At 35.3% G+C, this 26,166-nt stretch overlaps 1 protein-coding gene across 3 annotated transcripts in view; it reads right to left on the bottom strand.

The window, feature by feature from the left end:
* The window catches only part of SHROOM2 (shroom family member 2), a 236,421-nt gene that overhangs the window by 89,267 nt on the left and 120,988 nt on the right, over nucleotides 1-26,166 (bottom strand). The window contains exon 1 of one of the 3 annotated variants that reach the window (XM_056808027.1): nucleotides 13,840-14,066. The exons of the other annotated variants lie outside the window; for them this stretch is intronic. The gene's annotated coding sequence lies outside the window, so the exon portion shown is untranslated. Of the gene's footprint in view, nucleotides 1-13,839; nucleotides 14,067-26,166 lie in introns of those variants that run through there. 3 annotated transcript variants of the gene reach the window in all.

The following is a 26,166-nucleotide window of genomic DNA, read 5'->3' as shown; positions in this document are numbered from 1 at the left end:
TATAGAATCACAAATCTTAAAGCTAGAATGTACCTTAGAGCTCACTGAGTTTAACCCTCTCACTTTAATAGATCAGGAAACTGAGACCTAGAGAGGTAAAATGGCATATCCAAGGGTCTTCCAGATTGCAAGTCCAACTCTGAGTCTACTACATGATGCTATCTTTCAAAAAAGGGGGAAAAAAAGGAGGAAAGTATACCTACAGAATGTTGCGTTCCAGCTTTAGCATTCTATTTTTGGTGTACATATCTTTCTTGTGAGGTTTTTAGGTGGAGGAGTTATGGGGAAAAATGACAACTATACCACATGGCCAATTACATGACCCTAGATTCTCCTCATTTTGCACTTATGGAAATGGAAGCCCACAGAAATGACTTCTAAATAAATCAGGTTATTCTGGCATGCCATGACTTGCTCCTAAAGAAACAAATGAATAGTAATTGTCAAAATTAGGATTACATTAAAGCATCAGAAGCTAACTCATCTAGCCATCTCATTCTACAAAGGCTAAGAATGAACCTAAATCTAAAAAAAAAAGTCTAAGTCAAGATGAGTATGACATGAGCCAACTAGGAATCTCATCCACAGAATGTGTGCCATTACTGGATGAGGTTATACTGATGTTCCTTTTCCACCCCCACCCCACCCCCAATCTCCTTCTTCCTCAAGTAAAACTGAAGTTTAAGCTAAGGTCATTTGAGAGATTGGAAAAGAGGTGAGGGCTTGATGAGATGAAAAGATGTGGAACAGCCCCTGCAGAGTGCAAGATGGGGAGAGATGGCAGAGAAAAAAATGGTCAGCTAGAGACCAAAAAAACAAACAACCTCCGAAAACAAACAAACAAAACCAAACAACCCATTGTAGAGAAGTGAGGTCCATGTGAAATTAGATAGTTGATAGTTTATCCAGTTGGTCCAGTTTCATGATTTCTATGAGTTGGTGGAGCCATAGGAATGAGTATAGAGTGAAAGTTACACAAATAATGGATCATAGGGATGAGAATGACTTCCTGGTTGAGAAGCTGGGAAAAGGAAGAAGAAAGTACAACTGATAGAGCTAATCACAAAATACAGATACTGTAGTGATGCAAATTCATCTAGGAGAGCGGTTAAATTCTGGGTAAAGCGGGGAAAGACCAATGGACTAGAGATTAGGATAAATGTGTACGTCGGGTTCAGGAAGTGCAATGAGAGAGGTGGTAATTACCTAGTTATGTTCAAAGAAAGCATTTTGGATTTCACAATCTTGACATTAATGAAAATTAACAGTGTCTAGAAGAGGACTGTTCTTGTGGGAAGAGGTCTCATGAGGCACAAGAAGCTGAGAAGATGCTAAGGGATCAGAAGGGTCATCAATTGTCATCCTAGGGTCCACGAGGACCAGCCGGATGCTAATATCATTGTTCTCCATCCAGATCAGATCAAACCTCAATTATTATTATTGAGGACAAACAATGGTGAGCATTCCAACAAGCCAAATGAACTTTCCTTTATCCTCCATCCAACCTAGAATTATGAAAGAATTTTAGTGATGGTATAATAAGTTCCACTGGAGAAAGTGAATGGAGGATTTTTGCCCAGCGGGGAAAAAAGACTAAGGAAATTACTGCTTTGCTGAAATACTTGAATGGTTGTAATACTAAAGGAGAATTACATTTACTCTCTTGGTTTAAATGCATTGAACTAGTCAATGGATTTCAATTATAGAGAGGCAAATAAGGGGAGTGAGGGGGGAGAAATCTTCCTAGAAACTAGAGTTTCAAAAAAATAAAATTGCTGGGCTTTTAATAATTAATCTACTTTTGGTAGGGTTTTTCAACTACAAGTTGCATGGTTATTTGATGTGATACTGTAGATTCATGTTTCTGACAAAGGATGGGAACTAGGAAACTTTAAAGCTACTTCTAACTTGGAAGTTTAAAATTTTACAATATTTTACTTGTAATATGGGCAACAAAAATCTATGACCCAAATTAGGCAAAGGCACAGAAAAACTGCAAAGTTGGTAAAGCAAGTCTTTTAGATCTTCTTATCTGTATTTCCATCCAACTTACCCACCAATGTTTCCTTTAAGGTGTCAGTTGTTGAATGGATATACAAAACCTTTTCCATCTATACTGATAGACCCTCTCCACTGTCACCCAGAAATCAAACTCTATAAATTGAGTATTGTTTACTTCTATTGTTAAAATAATTTATTCTAAAGGTAGGAATGACAATAGGGTAAGTTATTGAGGCAAATTTAAGTACAGTCTCATGGAAATTCAGACACTTGTATCTAACTTATATTGGAGAAGTTATAAATCCTATATAGTTAGAAAGTGATTTCAGCATGGAATAATGAGCAAAATAAAAAAATGGAAAATGAAAATGTCTGACTTTCCACCAAAAAGTTGGTTCAACCATTTGAGGAGAAAAGCTGACTTTTAAGTGCAACACTTTATTCTGGTCTAGCCAGCTTACCTAGAGCTCTGCTTCCACCCTGTATGAATTCAGGAAAGTCATTTCAATTCTCTGGACTTATATGAGGGAATTGGACAACAAAGGATTCAAACACTAAGTTCTACTGATTGCAAATGCCTGTAGTAAGAGGTCAAAAATAATTAAACAGCAAAAAAGCTGGCCAACCATGTGACAAATTTTGGCAAGAACAATCCAAGGATTTTTAAAAATAGACAATTAGGTCAATGCACTCTTAATGATTATGAGTACCTCAACCATAGATATTATTTTTAAAAATATAAAATCTAAATATATAAATTCAACAAGATAGCCAATTTGACTTTCATTTCAACTTAATGTTCCTGGTATAAAAGAGCAGAAGATTCATTATTAAAATAGTTATTAGAAAGAAAACTTAACAAAGCAGGCAGTCTGCCTTCTCAAGATAGCAGAAAAACTGCAAGAAAAAATATTATCTAAAAAACAAAGCCTCCCCCACCCCCCATTGAAGTAGCACTTGGATTGGAAGCTCCCCCCCCAAAGCATCTTAAAATGTTGATCTTCAATTTTCCAATTATATTCCACTCAGCAGGAGGCTTAACCCTTTTTCTTAATTCTCCTTTGTTCTAATAAAGTCATCAAGTAGAGAAACTTTTGAACCCAGATGTATCAGGTCTAGGAAAAAGATGATGAGCTGTGAAAAATGCACCCAGTAGGAAAACAATTTTAAAAGGTTCTGGTCCTGCCAAAGGGATTTAGACTTTAAAAAGATCCTTTGAATTTTCTTACCTAACAAGCAAATCTGTCCCAAATTTATTTTCCAAGAACTATTGTCCAAGGCATAGATTTCTGTAGAACTAAGACTCAGTAAAAAAAAAAAACTAAAAAAAAGAGGTGAAATTCACAGTAATTTTTATTATTCTGCTTGCAAAAAAAATTCTTTAAAAGGAACAAACTGACTACAAATTGCTTCTTTAATGACAGGGAAGTGAATTTGGGATTAAATTCAAAATATATTTGTACATAGGATAATTCTGCTATCCTGAAAAACAAAAATTTTCATCTACATTTTATACATTGTAATGACAATTAAATATTTTTATCATTCAAAATTCCTATGAATAAGAATACTATCATGTTTGAGCATAAGTTTTTTGTTCTCCTGCTTTTTTTCTATGGGTAATGTTAGTGAAATTTAAAATGACTAGAATAAAGGTATTAAAATGAGATGATTAATTCACAAAGTGGAAAATCAGTTTCTACTTTAACAAGGGAAATGTCAGTTGTTATTAGGGGCAATGTCTTCCAAAGTACTTTACTAACCAATGGAATTACAAGATCATTGTAATTTTACAGTTACAAAGCATTTTATACAAATTATATTTTATTCCTCCTGAAAACTCAGTAAGGAAGGTAAATGCAATTTTATCACCCTTACTTTATACATAGGAAAAACTGAGTTTTGTTTTTGTTTTAATTTTTGAACTTTTCCCCTTTTTACTTCCTTTATTTTTCTTTTTAACTTTACTTTCTTTCTGATTCTAAGACCTATCTGAGGCCAGATAAGACATCCCATCTCCAGGCTTGGCTCTCTATCCACTGTGCCACATAGCTGCCCTCTCCATTATACTTCAAATGAGCAAATTTATTAATTCCTTCTGGTTTAAATTTCTACTACCAACTTCAGAAATGAGATGTCCAGTATCATTAGATACTAAGTTCCTCAAAGGTAGGCAACTTTGCAGAGCAATGTTCTTCATATTATAGGGATATAATAAACATTGCTTGAGTCAAAGTCAGTAAATGATGCATTTTTATGATATGCTAAATATAAATATTTTAGTTTATAAAATATTTAATCAAATATTTTCAGATTGACAGTGTAAATTACTACCTTCTCTAACCAAGTCATATCTAACAAGTCAAAAAATGGTTCCTCTTCCCAACAAAATTACAAATGGAACCCATTTCAAACTTGAAAAGGGTTCTTCTCTGATTTGTAAAATAATCTGATTCAAATGGACTTAATTTCATAAACGATCTTTTATAAATGGGTTTTTTTTTTGTTGGAGATGGCATAGTATCATGCCAAGAACACATTACTAAAAGCCAGGTGATCTAATTTTTAAACCTGGTTCTACAACTTGCTAGTTGCATGATCTTTAGTAAATTGCTTGAGACTCAATTTGTTTATCTGTTAAATGAGAAGGGTGGGCCAAATGATCTCTAACATGTCTTCTATGTTAGATCTGAGTCTATGTTTCTATCTTAGATATCTGATAATTCTAACACAACTAATCTCATCCGAGTCCTTGGGAAATTCATTGTATTTCTGTCTCATTAACTTTTTTAAATGTCTCTGAGTGATTACTCCAAACCTTTGCTTTAACAAATCCTCAACTATAAATTTCTCATTCTCAGGATGCCTTTGGCTCAATTAAAAAAAAAAAAGACCAAGGCCATTAGATATAAGCTCTAAATTTCGTCTCTCTTATTTCTAGCCTTTTCCTCCATCTTTTTCTTTCATTCCATCTCCACTAGAAACTTGATCATACTACTATCATCCCCTAAGTCATCCCTGAGCAGCAAGGTGGCACCATGAATAGTGTCAGATCCAGAGGCTGGATGATTCATCTTCCTGAGTTCTAATTTAGCTTCAAACATTTACTAGCTGTGTGACTCTGAGCATCTCACTTTACCCTGTTTGCTTCAGGTTCCTCATCTATAAAATGAGCTGGAAAAGAAAATGGCAAACATATAATTGAAAATCTGTCACCCTGAAAAAAAAAAGAACTACATTTCCCAGGAACCTTCTGACTTCTTGTCATTATGTACTTCCTATAGAAAGGGGATATTAGGAGGGGATATGGAAGGTCCCACTTCTTTACTTCCTGTCCCAAGCTTGGTGGTGGTAAGCCAGGTGTTTGAACTGTCTGATCAGCCATGGGCACATGGTTTTTATTTTGTATCCCCTTTATTCCTTGATTTCTAAAGATCCTTAATTAAACTCATAAAATATATTATTTTATTATTAGAGATATCATTTTAATTTTTACAAAACCCCCCCCATTGTCAAGAAAACTGCAAATGGGATCACAAACTTAGACAGAACTGAAAAATGACTAAACAACAAAAATTCATCTTCAGTCTCCACTCCTACCAATTTATTCCCCTTTGCTTATAAACATGCTCCATCCATTCTTCCCTATATTAAAAATAATCGTCTTTTTACCCAATTACTCTCTAAAGTTATCTTCTGTCCTCTGGCTCCACAACTCTTCTTCACTATCCACACTCATGACTTTACACCACCTCCAAATAGTCTTCCATTTTGGCTCTCCTCGACTTTTCCTAAATCACTTCACTGTCAAATCTAGTGACCCCCCCCCCCATTTTTCATCCTTTTTGGCCTTATTGAAATATATTTAATGCTAGTGACTACCCCCCCCCTTCTTCTTGATCCTTCTCTTCTATTGGCTTTATTTCCATAGCATAGAACACTCACTGTTCTCCTACTTTTCTAACTTTTTCCATCTACTTCACTAATGTTTGCCTGCTTCAAGTCTCTCCCTATTCCAATCTGTCTTTCATTCAAAGTGATTTTCCTAAAGAAGGTCTGACTGTGCCATCCTCTTCCCCTTCAATCAACTATAGTAGGTCTCTAAAACCTCCAGGATGGCACTGAAATTGGCATCATTTGGCATTCAAAGCTTTTCTTTTTTTTTTAAATTTTATTTAATTAGATGATTTAGAATGTTTTCCCATAAGACTCATGTTCTTTCCCTCCCCTTCCCCCACACCTCTCCCGTATCTGATGCACAATTCCAATAAGTTTAACATGTATAATTGATCAAGACCTATTTCCATATTATTGGTATTTGCACCAGGTTCATCTTTTAAAGTCTACTTCCCCAATCATATCCTCATTGAGTCATGTGATCAAGTAGTTGTTTTTCTTCTGTGTTTCTACTCCCACAGTTCTTCCTCTGGATGTAGATAGCATTCTTTCTCATATGTCCCTCCTAATACTTCTGGATCATTGCATTGCTACTAGCAGAGAAGTCCATTACTTTCAATTCAAAGCTTTTCTTAATCTAGCCTCCTACCTTTTTCTGTCTTACACCTTATTCCCCCCACTGTATACCCTTTAGTCAAATGACACTGGCTATTCGGCAAAGAAGACATTCTATCTCTCAGCTCAGGGTCTGCTCTCAGACTATCCCAGTGACTGGAATGTTCTCCCTCATTAACTCTGCCTTCTAACTTCCCTGGCTTCCTTGAAGTCCCAACTAAAATCTAATATTTACAGGTAGCCTTTTCCCAATCCCTCTTAATTATAGTGTCTTCCTTCTTTAATTATTCCCTATCTATCTTGTATAGAATGATACTTTGTATTTATTTGTTTACACACTGTCACCACTATTAAACAAGTTTCATGAGGGCAAGTATTGTCTCTCCAGTATCTGAGATAGTACCTGACACATAGTAGGTGCTTAATAAATGTTTTCAGTTGTGTTTGACTCTTCATGACCCCATCTGGGTTTCCTTGGCAGTGATCATGGAGTGGTTTGCCATTTCCATCTCCAGTTCATTTTACAGATGAGGAAACTGAGGCAAACAGGGTTAAATGATTTTCCCAGGGTCACATAACTAGCAAGTGACTGAAGTCAGATCTAAAATCAGGAAAATGCATCTTCCTGATGCTGGAACTCTATCCATGGTATCACCTAGCTGCACACTGTTTATTTATTGATTATCTTATCCTTTCAACATAGGTATCTCCATCAAGATTGCTCTTGGCCCTCCTCTTTTCCTATAAATACTTCATTCTTATAGCTTTTAGGTAAAATACTAAAAAATCTGTATCTCCAACAAGAGCTCCCCCCCACCCCCAAGCTCCAGTCCTACAACTCTAATTTCCTACTGTGTATCAACTCCACTGCATTATCCCAATTTTTGCCAATCGGTAGTAATCCCTTTCTTTAAAGCCCAAAACCTGTGCCACCTATTCCATGAAGTCTCTGTTCCACTGAAATGTAAATGATCTAATCATAGTATGCATGTATTCTCCTACTTTGAAGACTGTATGCTCCTAAAGCACAAAGAATATCTTTGTATTCCCAGAATCTGGCACAGTGCATTGCATATATTACATGATTAATGTTGGTTGAATTTAATTAAATCAACATCTAAAAGAATGAAATGCTTATTTCTATTCTCTAGAAGAAATGGTAATAACTAAAACTAGAAAAATGAAAGAAAAAAAAAAGGTTATACAGTCGACATCCAAACAATCCACATATACTTGTGAGGAGGTAAAGGCTGGGAAGGAAGAGTTAAGGGGACAACTTTACAGCTTGATACTCAGGAATGCTAAGTCTAAGTTTCACAAAAGCAAATCACTAGGATACTGCCTTGAGGTATTCTGGATAACTGCAATTCCTTCTACACTTTTAAGTCCCAGAATGACTTCATAATAAGTTAGGGAATAAAATGCTTTCAAGAGAATACCCCAACCCCCAAGTCAAGCTTCCATCTCTAGCTTAGGAGGGCTTTAATCCAACCCTCTCATTTTAAAGATGAGGAAAGGACTAGTGTTCAAATGACTTTCTCATAACTACTACAGTCAAAATACAGAGTAGCAAAGTTAGAATTTGAACCCATATCTTCTGATTCTAGTCCGAGTACTCTTTCTACCCCTCACTGATGTGTAATGATATTTCCCAATTTTCCATTCAAAAATAAAATTGGGAATCTTTGGATTCTCAAAATACTTAGCCTAAAAAACAGTTTTAAGAAATAGAATTATATCGAACGTAATGGACTTCTCCATTAATGGCAGTGTAATGTCCCTGAACAATTTGCAGGGATCTAGGAGAAAAAAACACTATTCATAAGCAAAGGATAAACTATGGGAGTGGAAACACCGAGGAAAAGCAACTGCCAGAATACAGCGGTTGAGGGGACATGACAGAGGAGAGACTCTAAATGAACACTCTAATGCAAATACTATCAACAAAGCAATGGGTTCAAATCAAGAACACATCTAATGCCCAGTGGATTTACGCGTCGGCTATGGGGGGTGGGGGGAGGAAAAGAAAATGATCTATGTCTTTAACGAATAATGCTTGGAAATGATCAAATAAAATATATTTAAAAAATAAAAATTAAAATTAAAAAAAATAAAAAAAAGAAATAGAATTATAGTAAAATCTCTTCTACTTCTAAATCAATGATCAGTGATATGTAATAGAGCTTGTAGTAGATCATCTAATGTACTGTCAGCTGTGGAATAACTCAATGAGACTTCTTTTGGCTTTTATAAAAGTTACACAATAAAAAATCTTATATGAATCAGTGTCATGTGGTGGTATTCACTGAATAAAAAAATTTTTTTCAGCAACTTTCTTTCAAGACTTCAGGGTAGACAATGCAGTGCGGTGGATGATGACATCACATGTGATCAAATCTACATTCCTAATGGGATACCAGTAAGCTAGTTCCCGTCTTTATTCATGTGGGAAATCAAGTAAAGATAGAAAATTCCCAAATGACTAAAACAGCTAAAACTGAGACAGTACATCAAAGCTGTATTTTAAACACATGCAAGTGCCAAGAAGAATACAGATGAAGATTAAATCATCAGAGAGCCCTTTTCTCTATGAGATTTGATTTTGAGTTATCTTTCTCTCAGAAAAAGCATGCATGGGAAACTATTTTCTTACAATCCCTGATGTTTGCAGTAGGGCTCTTAAGCAAAAGTGGTCAAAACTAAGGCAGTCATTCATTCAACAATCATTCAAGCAATCAATGACCATTTATTTAGTGTCTAGCATCAAAGAGTAAATCTAAATGTTGGGGTTTGCGACAGGTATTGAATTTTCTGTTAAATTTTTTATAATGGCATGCCAAAAAAGCCCTACTTAATCCCTGAAGGGAAAAAGAGCAAAAAGATATCAGTTAAAGTGTTCAGAAGTACAGGAGTGTCTGGACTTGGCATCTGATTTTCCAACCAGTCATTTTATTCAATCCAGTATTCAATGGTGGCAACAACAAAAGTTATTTCCAGGTATTCAGCTATTAGGTTTCCCATTTTCAACAGGATAGAATTTTAGCTCAAAACCTTTGTGGTTCTCAAATGAATGACTGTTATCAAAACAACAGCCATCTTAGAGACCACTCTGCAGCTCAAATACAAAACAATCCATGGTTTACATATAAATATAAAAACCAAGAAGAAATTCTCTGAAATAAAATTATTTTTACTATATTATTAACATACTTTTGTCTGTCAGAAGAATTCTAGGTCCATTGTATACCAACAATATATTGCAATAAACAAATTACATGGGGGGAAAAGTGTTACAAACAACACTTGATTACTTCTTTGATTTAAATGATGTTGTATTACTAATATACATAACAACATACTAGTTAACTTGAAGGTTTAAAAAAACATGTTTCAAAAAACAAATAACTTTACTTATTTATGCCAGACTGCCAAAATTAATAATCCCTTACAAACTGAAAACGTTAATTCTATTATTCTATTAAAACCATATTCTAAGAGTTAATGGCAGAGTCCTTGGGACCATAAACAATGAAAGGAGAGTTTTCTGACAGTAAAAGGAGGGACCAGAAGTCATTTTAAATTTGGGGAATCCAAAAAGTACATTCAAAGTTGGGACTTCGGAACTATTGTGAAAGACTAGAAGCATTGATTTCAAAGCCATGAAGTGTTTTGAGAACTTATAAAAATTTGTATAATGGGGGGGGGGGCACCCCACACACATCCATAAACTTTACTGAGTTACCCAAGGGATGCTCTGCAATAAAATTTGAGCCACTGCTGTTCCAGATTATTTTAATAATGACACAATTCTACAGCTATGCCAATTAGGGGAAATGTTCACAGAACAGCTGGAGAAAAGGCAAATAATTTTTTATTTACTAGGTTTCAAAGAATTTTTATTTTTCAAAACATTTCAAAAGCATATACATTGTCATAACTTCTTGTGGTTTTCAGGAAAAGCTAATTAATAGGTTTATGCAAATTTTACTTTCAATATATGATAATTGACAAAATGGTAAAATTATACATTTGTATATTATCTAGGATTTACTGGTAGCCACCAACCCATTCCTACATAATGAGTAGGAATTCATGCTATGAGGAGCAAACTCCTCCACTACTATTTCACTTTTTAAAAAATTATCTATACATCTCTGGTAGGGTTTAAAGTTATCCTCTTATTTGCAAGGTTGATTTAGAAATAATACAGAGAAATTCATAAATGAAGGTTTTGTTTTGTGCATTTAAGCTAAATGAATTGGGGCTTTATGAATGAAGAATCAGGAGAGAGACTAATTAGAAGCATATTTATGCATAGAGAAAGAATTTGGGATTTTGTAAGTCTGGGAATTCTTTCCCCTAAGTCCAACTGCAACCTAGCTATGATTTAAACAAGTCCCAAGGAACGGTTTGAGGCACCTTTAAGATAAGTAACTTGCAATGAGACAATGTCAGCTGGAATTTGAATCCAAATCTTCCAGATTACTTCCTTCTACAAAACTCACAAGACACATAATATCTTCTCCCAAGTTTACGCTTTGAATAGTAGTTTTAGGCAAATTACAGAGGCTTTTCCTCTCACATGGCCTATTTTAAATAAGATAACATGCAAAACAACAGATGATAACTGAATAATAAGCCCAGTTTGCATCCTGACTTCTCTGCTGGACACCTGGATTAAAAAAAAATTGATTCCTTTTAATATCAAATATTTCTATAACTGGTTTTTGTAGTCAAAGAGTTGAATTTTTTAAAGCTACTCTGAACTTTAACCCCTCTGGCCCTCAGTTTCCTCATCTGTTACATGATTGGCATGGATGATCTCGCAGTCTAAATCCTTTGATCTACATTCTCTCACTATCTACTACTAGTTGCGTCATTTAATATCATTCAATATCAGGAAAGAGGCATTTTCAACATTGCCATGAAAGTACTTCAAATCTATTGCATCCAGGATGGAAAAGCAGCAGCTACTTAAGGTCCCAATTCATGAAAGATTTCATCTGCTCTGTTTTTCTAGCCTGGCTAGTTCACTCTTATTTAACCAGCCCAGGGCTCTCTGCCCCTCTAGCTCGCTCACCAAAGAGGGACCAGACTGAGTGTGGACACCTGATTGTCTTTATCTCCAACGATGACTCAGAACTTTTTTTTCATATTTTATGCTAAAATGCATAAATTAAATTAAATTAATTTTTATTTTTTTTTAAAAATTTATTTAAAAAAATTAATTTAAAATTAAAATATTGGTGGGATTTGGTCATACTCAACAGCAAGTGGAACAAACCAGCTACTACCCCATTAACTAACAAGCAGTCAAACTCAGGCTCCTCAGCATCAATGTCTACAGGTGCTAATCACAACTGCCTGGAAAGGTTTCTTCTGGGATGATGGAATATTTTCCTGTCTCTTATTTTTATCCAGCCCTAAGAACCTTCATCTTATGAAACCCACCCCAAATTCTAAGTATGGGGAATAAAAATATAAAATTATATACACCCACAGACACAAGTTTTATATCTTTCAGAGAAATCCTTTCCTTTGTAGCCAAGAGTTTTTTGCTTTTCTCAGTGACAACCTGGAAAAAAAAGAGCATTTTAGGCTAAATTCTTGGAGGGCAAAAACACAGAATATATAAGCTCTGTGTGTTACCACAGTCACCACAGAGTGTTCCACTCACAGGACCCTTGTGGTAATCAGGAAATAAAATGCCCCTGAGCCATGTGCTCCCAAGGGAATAAAGGTCCAACGTGCCTCTGGGGAGCTTAAAAGAGGTAGCCTAGCAGATGGCAACTCTAAGCTGCTCAGAGCTGCAGCCAATAAAACAGCATAGAGGTAGTAAGCCCTGTCTGCAGTCTCTTCTCTCAATTTGAATGGGGGAAGGGACTTGTGTTCCTAACATTCCCTAAATAAGGGGTATCCGCTTTTGAAGACCCCTTCCCAGGCTGTCTGAAAAGCTACATAATAAGCCCATTAAAAAACAGGTGCATTGTTCTAGCTGCTATTTAGATCCCCTAAATTCAATCTTGTTTAAAAACCAAACAAAAATAGTCCTAGTCCACTGCCAAGGGAAACAAACATTATTACCTCTGGTTTCTGGAAAGCTCAAAGTCCATTTTGGATCTCCCACTGGATCCCATGCTGCTAGCATCTAACATCCTCCACTGGCTGGGCAGAGTGTCCACCAAGTATGTGGGGCCACCAGCTAAAAAACTCAAGATAACAGACTCCCTTCATTGTATGCTTAGCTGGTTCTCTATTCCCAGCTGGCAAATACTGCAAGCAACCAGTTGCTGTGTTCTGACATTAGGCACAAAATGTTGCAAAAACTTTGTTCTCCAACGTTTCACACGAAACTCCAAAAAGCAGAAGGACAATTTTTACTCTTCTCATTTAACTGTCAATCTAGAAGTAAATTCCCATTTATCTGCATCCCTAAAATGTGTGCTTGTGGGTTTCGTTTTCTTAATTAGCATTTTAGCTTCAGAGTAGATTACTGTTTTGTGGCAATATTTTCAAATCCTCACAAAACCTTTTAAGCTCTCCAATATAATTCCCATTATGCAACATGCACGGCATACACTGTTTCCCTATGGAAAACTCTTTAAATTAGTCATTAAGACAAACAAACAAATAAACCTTTTTTTAAAAATCTACAGTGAGTGTTCTGGTTGTATAGGAAAACACTATTTTTCCCCCAGAAAACTTCCACAAACTAACTTTGGTTGTAATCATAAAGTTACATTTAACAACCTTTGCTATGTGAGAGGTGAGGTATTAAGATATAAGACTGGGGAAAAAAATCTTTTTTAGGGAGCTAGATTTCATTAAAGACACTGCTTTTAAGTTAACCTTTCCTAATCTCACTATTTCTCAGAACGTTAAATGTGATATAGAACAAAGCAACATTTATCTAACTAATTTTTAAATAGATGCTAAGCAGTATACCAAATCTAAATCTTAAATAAAAGGAAATGTTAAAAAAAAAGTAAACAAAAAGATGTTTATGATCCACATTTCTCTTTTCCATATTGGTTTTACTTGAAAAAAGGAAAATCTAATAAAAAAGGGAAAATCTACCATGAATGCAGACTGTCCCTTCTAAACTTTTCTATCTAATACATTTAAGGAACAAATCAAGAAGACAACAGTAATATTAAAAAAAAAAGGTGTCACTGAAAAAAGTTCAGCACACAACACACCATGAGCTTTTATACTATCAGGAAAGTTACCCATTCACACTTTTCCTTTCTTCTGAATCCTCTGCAAAGAGATGATTGCCCCCCAAATCAAAGGTCTCATCATGCACACACGCACCCAGGTACATACCCTCTATCTGAACAAATATATCATTTCTGCCATACTAACAGTTTTCTAGGAAGAGGGAGAGGGAAACAAAACCTCATGCCGTATTAGTCATTCTCCCACTTTTTCCAACATCAGTGCATTTGATTACAGATCTGACATGGCTTCCAGGAACATCTGTGTTAATCAATGTTGTTGCCTTTGGAACTACCTTGTCAGTGGGCTGTTCCAAGTGTCAAGTAGCAGAGGGGTGCAGAGAAATAATAGCCTAGTGTTGAATAATAGAAGAATGCGTTTTTTCAATAACTAATATATACAAGCCAGTGAAGAATAATAATAAATTTTCTAGGAAATAATCAACAATGTTCAGAATAAAACTAAAGAGGCCTCCCAAATATTTACACTCGGAAATTCTACCATATGATTTCGCTAATCCCCCATGGTTTTCTTTATAAAGGATCCTTCCTTTTCTGTGTTAATCTCTGCCAGTGTGTAAATTTAGTGAGTTTTAATTAGATTTTTTTAAAAGGGTCTCATTGCTACATTGAGCAGAAAAAGTAATAAATAATAGTTGGCAGCAGCATCAATAATCTGATTTAGGAAATCCCCCCCAGGGTGGGGTGGGGGTGGGGAATATACATTCAAAAGAATCTGTAATCGGTAGACTAATTGAAATTTCAACTACAAATATATCAGCCTTTTAAACAGAACAGATATGATCACATTTACTAAAGTGATAATTATCTATTTTATGAAAGGATTCGGCCTATGTTTAGGTTTTTAAAAGCTACAGTGCATCTAAAATAGGAATTAATATACAGTCCACTATTAGGAACATAACTAATATGTATATGTAGGCAATACTACTATGAGAAAAAAGAAGAAAAGCAGATCACAATTTCTAGGTATTATATTAGAATATTAAAGAAAAGGATATAAACATTTAAATTCTTGGTTCCTAAATACACAATTGCCTCTATTTACCACAGGAACTCATTCCTTATTCCCATAATGATTCACCAAAGAGCAGAGGCTAATAAGGATATCAATAAACCTAGCATAAGAATATTTATCACTTGACAAAAATGTAATTCACTTTTTATCCCCTAAGTATAAGCTCTTAGAGAAATGTTCATTCAAAGGGAGTCATTCTCAATTTCCAAAAAGCCAAAGCAAAACCTTCCCCATAAGTGACAATTTAATTAAGATGCTAACCAGTGGATATAATCAAATCACACCTCAATGATGGCATCAGTCAACAAGCATTTACTTAGTACTGCTAATCATTCCAAGAGGGAGTTTTACTATTTTAAAAAAATAATGTGCAGACCAGAACTGCTAAACTGGACAGGCAAGAGAGGAGAAAGGGATGAAGATTTAAAGGTGGACAGGTCAGTCTAGGTACAGCCCCTGGGCAGAACCTTGAAAATTATCAAGGCTACTTTGCTGCTCCAAACTATACCAGAATTCACTCTCCCTGGGGCCAGGAAATGCTCATAAGCAGGAGGAAAATTCCTCTGCACCAGACAAACCATACTATTTGGCAAGGAAGAAGCTCTCTTCCCCAGCCTGAGCCATCCCTTCATCTGGACAACTCAGCAACCCCTTTGCTCAGTCCCAATGCCCAGAGTACACAACATGCCATGAAACAAACAGAAACACTAAAGATTAGTATTGAGACCTTTGTTAACAGCAACATTTCGCTGTTGAAAGGAAATGTGCCTCATCATTTGTAGAAAGTAAGAGATAGCAATCTGTCTCCTGAAGTATCATTTTCCTAGCATCAATTTCTAAATGATGACAAGATACTTATTTATCAGCCCCATGAAACAAGATCCAATTACTTTTAAAAAACGTAACTTGCCAAATGCAACTCTATTCCTAACCACCTGTCCATAATAGAGATGAGAGAAAATCTCACACCTACAATAAAAGTCACACTTCACAAGTCTGAATTTCTTCCATGGTCTTTTCCTTGTCAACTTAATTCAACAAATAGAAGAACCTTAGAAATTCACTTGATCCAATCCATTCATATTACTTGTTTCTACAATTGGTTTTTTGATCCACTCTTTATCTGTGATTTCATTGTCTTTTGCTTGAGAGGGAGGGAGGGAGGGAGGGAGGGAGAGAGAGAGAGAGAAAGAGAGAGAGAGAGAGAGAGAAGGAGGCAAGAGAGGGAGACAGAGAGAGAGAGGGAGGCAGAGAGACTGAGAGACTGAGAGAGAGAGAGAGAGAGAGAGAGAGAGAGAGAGAGAGAGAGAGAGAGAGAGAGAGAGAGAGAAAGAGAGAGAGAGAGAGAGAGAGAGAGAAAGAGAGAGACAGAGAGAGACAGAAAGAGACAGAGAGAGACAGAGAGAGACAGAGAGAGACAGAGAGACAGAGAAGCAAACTCCTGGAGGTGACAGTATCAAACTCACAAGTAGAAAGGTTGCTCTTGAAAAAATAGCAAATCTTAGTTTCCTTAAAAAACTAGAAATAAAAAAGAGCAGATGGATGAAAATAATAGAGAAATTTTAAAGATGTCAAGTAGAGGAGATGAGGAAATTTATGGTAAATGACCTCAAGAGAGTAGGAGAGATGGGGAATGGAGTAGAACATGGGGTAGGAAGTAAGCTGTCTGAACAGGTATATATAAGTCCAATGTCCTGGGAATAGCAAGAGCCCATGGCCACTGGTCTTGCATGGAACCCAGTCCCCAGAGCCATCATTCAAGGGAAAACCTTCAGTAGAGAAGTTATTTTGCCCAATTATATGGCCATGAAATTGACAATCTAAGTGAAATAAGAAAACATTTTTAAAACTATAGACTGCTTTATTAAGATGAACAAAAGAGGAAATTAAAAACTTAAACCACCAGAAAAAAAAAGGAATATTCCATTAATGAATTCCCTAAGAAAAAAAGCCCCAGGGTCAGATGGATTCAGAAGTAAATTACACCAAACATTTAAACAATTAATGTTAAGACTATATAAACTATTTGGGAAAATAGCTAAAGATGAAACTCCACCAAATTCCTTTTATGAAAAAAATACAGTGTTGATGCCTAAACGAGAAAAAGAAAAAACAGAGAAAGAAAACTATAGACCAATTTCCCTAGTGAATATTGTTGGGAAAAAAAAATCTTTAAATAAAATACCAGCAAGGAGATAACAACAATATATTGGTGGGTTTATATCCAGAATGAAGGCTAGGAAAACTTTTAGCATAATTGACCATATCAGTAATTAAAGCAACAGAAATTATATTATCTCAATAGATGAAAAAGTTCTTGAAGAAATACAACTCATTCCTATTGAAAACAAGAAAAAAGTGGAATGGAACATTCCTCAAATGACAAAAAGCATCTATATAGAACCATCAGCAAGCATAATCTATGGATAAGATAGAAGCCTTCCCAATAAAATTAGGAGTGAAGCAAGGATGTAAATCATCACTACTATATAATAATGTACTAGAAATGTTAGTGATAACAATAAGAGATGAAACTAAAGGAATTAAAATAGGCAATGAGGAAACAAAGCTTTGAAGATGACCCTGTGGTATAAAATCAACCAAAAAATTAGTTTAAAAAATGAACAACTTCAGAAAAGCTGCAGAATAAACAAACCCACATAAAACATTAACATTTCTATTTACCACCAAAAAAGTACAACTACCAGAGACAGAGAAATCTCATTTAAAATAAAAGCAGATAATGTAACATAGCTGAGTCTACTTGCCAAGACAAACCCAAGAACTATATGAACACAACTACAAAACACTTTCTACACAAATAAAAGTAGATTTCAACAACTGCTCTTGTGAAGACTGAGCTAATTTAATAAAAATAGCAATTCAATCTAAATTAATTTACCTATTCAGGGTCACAGCAATCAAATGACCCCAAAATTACTTCACAGAGCTAGAAAAAAATAATAAAATTCATTTGGAAGAATAAGAAGACAAAAATATCAAGGGAATTCATTGTATATATATATATAATGAATATGACCAAGTTGTACCAGATTTCAACATGTCTTATAAAGTGGCAACCATCAAAACAATCTGATACTGACTGAGAATTAAGAGTAGTGGATCAATAGAACAGACCAGGCACTCAAAAACAGTCATAAATAATCCTAGTGACCTTGTGTTTAACAAACCCAAAGATCAAAATTTTGCAGGGAAAAAATTCACTATTTGAGGAAAACTGGAGAAGAATATGGCAGAAACTAGGCACAAACCAATAACTCACATCATGTAACAAGATAAAATCAAAATGCATAATGATTTAAAAATATAGGGTGATACCATAAACAAATTAGAGGAGCATAGAATAGTTTACATGTCAGAGTTACAGATAAGGGAAGAACTTATGAACAAAGATGACATAGAGAACATTATGAGTTGTAAAATAGGTAATTTTGACTAAACTAAATTTTAAAAAGGTTTGCACAAAGAAAACCAAAGCAACAATGAAATGGGAAATAACATTTACAATATACATCTCTGACAAAGGCCTCATTTCTCATATATAGAGAGAAGTGAGTCAAATTTAAAAGAATATAAATCATTCTCTAATTGATAAATGGCCAAAGGATATGAACACAGTTCTGAGATGAAATTAAAACTAGTCATATAAAAAAAAATGCTCCAAATCACTATTAATTAGAGCCATCCAAATTAAAACAACTCTGAGGTTCCATCTCACACCTATCAGACTGGCTAACATGACAAAAAGTTAAATGATAGACATTGGAGGGATGTAGGAAAACTGGGACATTAACATATTGTTGGGGGTGCTGTGAATTGATCCAGCCATTCTGGAAAGCTATTTGGAACCATGCAAAAAAAGCCATAAAAATTATACATAACCCATGACCCACTAACTAGGGGTTTGTATCCCAAAGAGAGGAAAGATAAGGGGAAAGGATGTACTTGTATAAAAATATTTATAGCAACTCTTTTTGTGGTAGCAAAGAACTGGAAATTGAAGGGATGTCCTTCAACTGGGAAATGGCTGAATACTATTGTGACACCAGAAATGATAAACAGAACAATTATAAAAAATGGGGGGGGGGTGGCAAGGGCAGCTAGGTGGCTCAGTGAATTGAGTCAGGCCCAGAGGTGGGAGGTCCTGGGTTCAAATCTGGCCTCAGACACTTCCTAGCTGTGTGACCCTGGACAAGTCACTTAACCCCCATTGCCTAGCCCTTACTTCTCTTCTGTCTTTGAACCAATACACAATATTGATTCTAAGACAGAAGATAAGGGTTGTTTTTTAAAAAAACAAAACAAATTTGGGAAGACTTGCATGAAATGATTCAAAGTGAAGTGAGCAGAAGCAGAACAACACTGTACACAGTAACACCAATACTGTACAATGATCATCTCTGAATGACAACTATTATCAGCAATGCAAGGATCCAAAACAGCTCCAATAGTCTATCTACGACCCCAGAAAGAGCTCAGGAGAGTGTGAATGCCGCCAGAAGCAAACGATTTTCCATTTTATTTCCTTTACAAAATGTTCTCTCGTATAAGGGATGTGTGTCTTGTTTCACAACCCAATGAACATAGAAATATGTATTAGATGACAAGGCAGCCTCCAGCATATTACCTGCCATCTTGGGGAATGAATGGGGAAAAGTGGGAGGGGAACATGGATGGCAAAATCTTAGAAAAATGATGATTAAAATTCTATCTACATATAATCTAGAAAAAAATAAAAAATTCTAAACAACTTCTTTAGATAAAGGGCCAGCTTTTTCCAGCAAGTGCCAAGGAAAGCCAGTCTAGATGAGACAGCAAAGTTCCCCTATCCTCTAGGGAGGAGGGAGCAGATGTCAATTGAGTTGAACGTCCACCACCACTTCTCCTTGGGACTGAAGAACACCAAAAAAGGTGTGGAAAAGAATATGCTCCCATGCCCCCAACTCCCCGGGCATGCCCTGCCTCACCAAAGAAAAGGGATCTCACCATCAAACAGCCTCAAAGCTACCTACTGACCAACTGCCACCACGTCTAGTCACCACCCTGAGAAGCATCTCCTTTGGAGAGAAGCCTGGCAACAGCTCCTGCAACTGTTAAGAGGATGCAAAAAAAGAAACTTACCATCAAAATCTTTGGCATCAGATCATTCACCAGCAGAATTTGAAAGGAGTTTTATGGGTGGGAATGACATTAAAGATGTGTTTGCACTGCATCCTAAGGACCCTGGGACTTTTCTTCAGACTTACAGTGGAAACCTTTTTTATGTGCATTTAATTCCCTTTAGAACATTAGTTCCCTGGGACAGCTAGATGCCTCAAGGAATAGGGCCAGACATGGAGATGGGCAGTTCTGGTACTTCCAGAGCTCAGATGGTGCTTGGGATGTAGTAAATGCTTATTAAATGCTTTTTTCCTTCATTCATAGAAGACAGGTGGTTTGGAAAAAGCACTGAGAGAAGCATAAAGCTGAAACAATCAGGAGGAAAAAAAGAAAGAAAAAAAGGTATTGCCCTATATTAGTGAGAGCCAAGTAGAGATCAGATCAAATGAATGTGCAAGGATTTCACTGGGGTACTTACTCTAGTTAGAAGTACTCAAAGAGGGAGGTTTTAAAGGTGCTTGGTGATCTTGGGTAAGTCACTTCAACTCTGAGCCATTTCCTCAATTGTAAAATCCAAATAATAAATAATTGCACTACTTATCTTAAGAGATCTTAAGAATCAAACGGGAAAGTGTATTTAACATGCTGTGTAACTATGAAGTACCACAGAAATGTGACTTTTTTATTATTAAATAAAATGTGTAGTTGAGTTAATAAAAAGTAAACACTCTTAATTGAGCAAAGACAAAATATACATAAAATGACTATTGTTCAGTCATTTCTCAGTTATCTTCAACTCGTAGTGACCCCTTTTAGCTTTTCCTGGCAAAGATACTGAAGTGGTTCACCATTTCCTTCTCTATCTCATTTTACAGATGAAGAACTGAGACTTGTGTAGGGTCACTCTGCTAGTATCTGAAGCCAGATTTTTAACTTGGGAAGAGCACATAGTGGAGACACTATGCAACCTAGCTGCTTTAAATAAGTGATTAGTGAACACTAATTTGCATTGCAAAGGAAGGTTTAAGTCAAACACAGGGGCAGTAGTTAATAAAGTGCTATTTGTACATGATGGGCAATAAATAAAAAGAGAGAGAATAATCCACCTGCATCTTTGAACACTTCTGTAGGCATACCGAAGGGAGTTTCATTTCCTCATCCTTTAGACATCAGGATGAGACTGGGCAGGTGATGGACCACCATTGAGCAGCTACACAGAGGGACTCTCCTCACCTTTCACTCTGAGGAATTAGAAATTGAGAAGTTTTCCCTCCACAACTATAAATTCCCCTAAATTTAGGAGTCATGACTGGTATTAGCTTCCATCTTCAGGTTCTTAGCCATGATGCTAGTTTAGGCAAGCTCCAGGCATCATGTCTCAGGACATCTAGAGTCCATGGTGGCAAAAAACAAAACACAACCTCAGGGTTCAAGCCAACATCAACTGGGCATTTTTCATATTCAGGTAGAAACAATTATGGCTGACCATATTTAATCTGGTGGTGAATAAAACTCACCTGTTTTTAAATATTTCCTGTTTTTCATTATATGTTGAAAAACTAATATATTTTTATAGCATGGTAGAAAGATCAAAAGTTCCAAAATCAGGGATGCTTGGTTCAAATCTTGCTTTTGACAGTCATTATCAATGTGACCTTGGTCCAATCACTTCACCTCACTGGACCTTGTTTCTTCATCTATATAAAAGGAGGTTGAACTAAATGTCAGAACTCTCGTCTAATCAAAGTTCTACGCTCCTCTGACAAATTTCCATTTCAGTCTATAAATTCCTTCAGTAGACCAAACTCTGTTGTCCCAATTGAACAAAAGCTAAAATAGTGTCGGGTAAAAAGTCACTGGCGTTGGCATAAACCAGCTAAATTAAGGTCTCATATTTATTGGAAAAAATACTTCAGTTATGCCCTAATTTTTTCTATGAAGAGAACTTTGCCCAACTCCCTACTTCTCAATATTAGGTTCAGTTAAGAAAGAAAGTGGGTTCCAAACAAACCTATTTATTGAAATTAATTTGCAATTTTTCTGAGGCATACAGAACAAAGAATATTTTTCCCCAAATGGAAACTAATTATTATATTCAACAACTTTAACTGTTCTATCTGGAAGTAACCTCTAAAAATATACTGTACCTCAATTTGGTCATCTGAGAGGAAAAAACTACAACACTTTTCATAATCTAATTTTTAAAATTCCAGAGTTTAAAGATCACCCCTTTGTCCTTATCTACTGAGAGCAAACTAAAATAATTAAAGTCCCACTATATAGATTAGATGATGTTTTGGATAGATGTAAAAGCCTGGCATATAGGAATAGAAGTTTGACTGGTGAAGCATGCAAACATATTTGCTTTTTCTCCCCATAAATGCATTTGAGTTTGCTTTGTAAAGGGACTGATAACCAGGAATCCCACTACATTTCAAATGCCAGTGTTCTTTCTAAACTGTATAATTAGGAATTTTGACTCAATGTCAAAGCAGTGGATTTACTACATCAGAAAAGTAGTAAAGAACCTCAAAGTTGAGAGTCATCTGTATTCCCCATAACTATAATTTCCTCTCAAGTATATTGCAGAGAGTCTCCCAAAGAAAGTTATTAATAGATTAGAAAATGAAGGAAAGGGACTTAAATAAAATATAGATGGGATTTTGCCCCTTCCTCACAAGTTATATAAGAGATGGTATAATATAATTGGGGTTTTTAAACCCATAATGTCTGTTTTAGAATTGATACTATGTTCCAAGGCAGAAGAGTAGTAAGGACTATAGTAAATTAAAAATGAATGTGCCTGGACAAATAAACAAATTATATGCCTTTAACTGATGTCTGAGATGTACTGTTAGTCAAACCAGTGACAAAAACTATTTCAAAACATAGAATGGATAATATTTAATACCTTAAATTGAAAAGCTTCCATTCCAACCAATTGACAAGAATTTATTAAGTATTTACTATGTGGCAAGCATTCTGCTAAGTGCCAAACACTATACAAGCAAATATAATACCATTAGGATAAGAAGGGAAGTCATCTAATAAAGAATTTAAAAATCTCTTTATCCAATTTCTTGGACAAGGATTTAATACCCAACTAACAAAATTATAAGACTAAAAGTCATTCCCTAATGGATAAATGGTCAAAGAATCTGAATAAACAATTCTCAAGAGTTAGAGTCTACTAACATGAAGATGAAAGATTTCCCAAATCACTATTAAAAAAGAAATATGCTGGGAGCTAGGTGGTTCAGTCCATAGAGAGCTAAATCTAGAGTTGAGAGGTCCTGGGTTAAAATTTGGCCCCAGAAACTTGCATGACCCTGGGCAAGTCACTAAACCCCCTTCTGCTTTGGAACTAATATTGATTCTGAGGCAAAAGGTTGAAAAGTAAAGGTTAAAAAAATGTGCAAATTGAACAATTGTGGGATTTCACCTCACATCCTGAAAACTGGCAAAGGTGATGAAAGATGGAAATATTCATTGTTGATAAAATTATAGAAACAGGCAAATGAATACATTGTTGTTGGATCAATGAATTGGAACAATACTTCTACAAAGCTTTTGGAATTATTCAAATAAAGTGATTAGACGGACACTTCCCAGCTGTGTGACCCTGGGCAAGTCACTTGACCCCCATTGCCTAGCCCTTACCACTCTTCTGCCTTGGAGCCAATACACAGTATTGACTCTAAGATGGAAAGTAAGGGTTTTTTAAAAAAACAAAACAAACAAAAAAACCAAAGTGATTAGAATGTCCACATTCTTTGATCATTGGAGAAAAAAACCCCAAAATTCCTACATATACCAAAACATTTATATCAGTACTTTTTATGGCAACAAAGCACTAGAAAAAAAGTAAAAATTCAATGGCTGGGAAAATAGTTAAACTCTGGTATATGAATGTAAAGGACTATTACTTTGTTGCAAGAAATAATAAATATTATGAATACATGGAAATATTTATATGAGTAAAGGGGGGGAGAAGGGGGAGGGGGATACACATTCTGGCCAAAAATGTAAACAACTCCCTTACATTCGATAATGAAAATACAAAGAACAAGCTTGACCCATCCCCACAAAAAAATAAATCAAATAAATAAATACATAAACAAAAAACAAATAAGTAAAACAAATAAGTAAATAAATGAAAGAGATGTAAAAACACACCTGTCCCAACTCTTTTGCAGAAGGGGTCTAAGGAGCATCCTAATATGTTGTCAAATATTTATTTTTACTGGTTTCTTTTCCTCTTCTTTCGCTTTAAAATTTCTTTTTTTATATGAGATTGCTCTCTGAGGCAATGTAAAAAATATATATGTATACATCTTAGTTTAACAATAAAAAAGGATGTAGTAAAATACTATCAAAATGAATGATTTATCTTGCTTTAATATACTTATGCCCTCTGTAGTTCAATAGTTGCCTTCTTCTATACTAAATGACCTGAGGCTGCTGTGCTTATAGTGCTTCTGTCTAACTGTTTTCAAGTTTCTTCTGACATTGACAGGATGCCAATTGTCACTTTTTAATTTTCTGCTTCCTGTCTGCAGAAAGTCAGATGATGAAGCCTGAAAGTTGGCAATAGGTTCTGAGTAGGGATCTAAGGAAATTTCCTATGAAGTTCATTGAATGGACTAACATTTAAATAGTGTTTCAAGGTCTGAAAAGTGATAAACAAAGTATCTTAACTGATCTTCACTACTTCCCTAAGAGATAGATATTATAGATACTATTATTCACACTTTATAGATGTCAAGTGGCTTGTAACAAGTCTTAATTAGTCAAATGAGTATTGTGAGTATGATAGGTGGTATTTGATCCTCAATATCACTAAGTCTGGCCACTCTAAGAATAGAACACTTTCCATCATGACCTCACTGACTCGTGGCATTTGGTTCTGAGAATTATTTTTTTTTTTACACCATTTTAAGTTATTCACAGGCTTTGGGGCCAGAGGTCTGACCTCCAGATAAATGAGGTATTTTTATAGAGTTCTTATTCCTCTCACTAGCATCAGTGGTTAAAGATTAACTTTACAAAAGCAAAGTTTGAATGTGTGACTTCTCTCTCTGACCCAAGGGAACTTAGTTTTGCAAATATTCTCTATGTGCCAAGTGGAAACCTCTGAATACATCACCAACATGGCTTCTAGTAGGTTTCCTCAGATTCATATGGATTATAGCATTATGTCAAGGGCTATTTAATTCTAGGTTTATTTGTAAAATAAATCATGGCTTTATAGATCAAAGTAATTACTATGATGCATTGAAATCCATATAGTAAAATATTTTTAGTACTTATAAATCAGCTAACTATATTAGAAGGTTATCTTTCAAAATGATCAATTTTAATATTTTGAAAGCTAAATTAGTCTGAGTTTTTTCTATGTCTACAAAGAAGAAAATTCTGCTATAATACTTTAAGCTTATGTTCTGTGATCTTCTTTCAAATATGTATAATACTATGTCAAGCAGTGTAAATTTGTGGCTACAGAAACATTACATATATCTCACTTAAAGGAAATTCATGCTATTAAAACCCAACCACCCCTCCCGACTTAACATTAGCAATATACTGAAGAAAACAAACAAGCAAATAAGAAAAAAAATTCCCAATAAACATTAAAAACAACAGCAGGGAATAAGATAGTTAAAAAGAAATCTTTACTTTGATAAAAAAAAAATGAAATCTCATACTATATTTTTTTAAAGCCTTACCTTCTTCTGTCTTAGAATCTATACTATTGGTTCCAAGGCAGAAGGGCTAGGCAATTGGGGTTAAGTGACTTGCCTAGGATCACACATCTAGGAAGTGTCAGGTCATATTTGAAATCACTACCTCTTATGTTCAGGCCAGGCTCTCTATCCACTAAACCACCCAACTGACCCTGCAAACTATTTTTTAAAAATTCCATTATTGGGGACAGCCTGGTGGCTCAGTGGATTGAGAGTCAGGCCCAGAGATGGGAGGTCCTGAGTTCAAATATGGTCTTAGACACTTCCTAGCTGTGTGACCCTGGGCAAGTCACTTAACCCCAATTGCCTAGCCCTTTACCACTCTTCTGCCTCTAATACCCAGTATTGATTCTAAGATGGAAGATAAGGGTTTAAAAAAAAAATTCATCACCTTCAAAGGATCTGACAATTTACATTGCTCACTTTTGTCCCAAAGAACAATAGTTTCTGGTATTATATATTCAATATCAAGTAAGTATTTATATTTTATATTTTAGTACTATAATTATTACTAATATTTTACAAAAATACA

Source organism: Monodelphis domestica, chromosome 8, assembly GCF_027887165.1.
Source record: "Monodelphis domestica isolate mMonDom1 chromosome 8, mMonDom1.pri, whole genome shotgun sequence".
Taxonomy (NCBI): Eukaryota; Metazoa; Chordata; class Mammalia; order Didelphimorphia; family Didelphidae; genus Monodelphis; species Monodelphis domestica.
The sequence above is the reverse complement of the archived record's forward strand: the minus strand, read 5'-3'. Positions and strand labels throughout refer to the sequence as shown.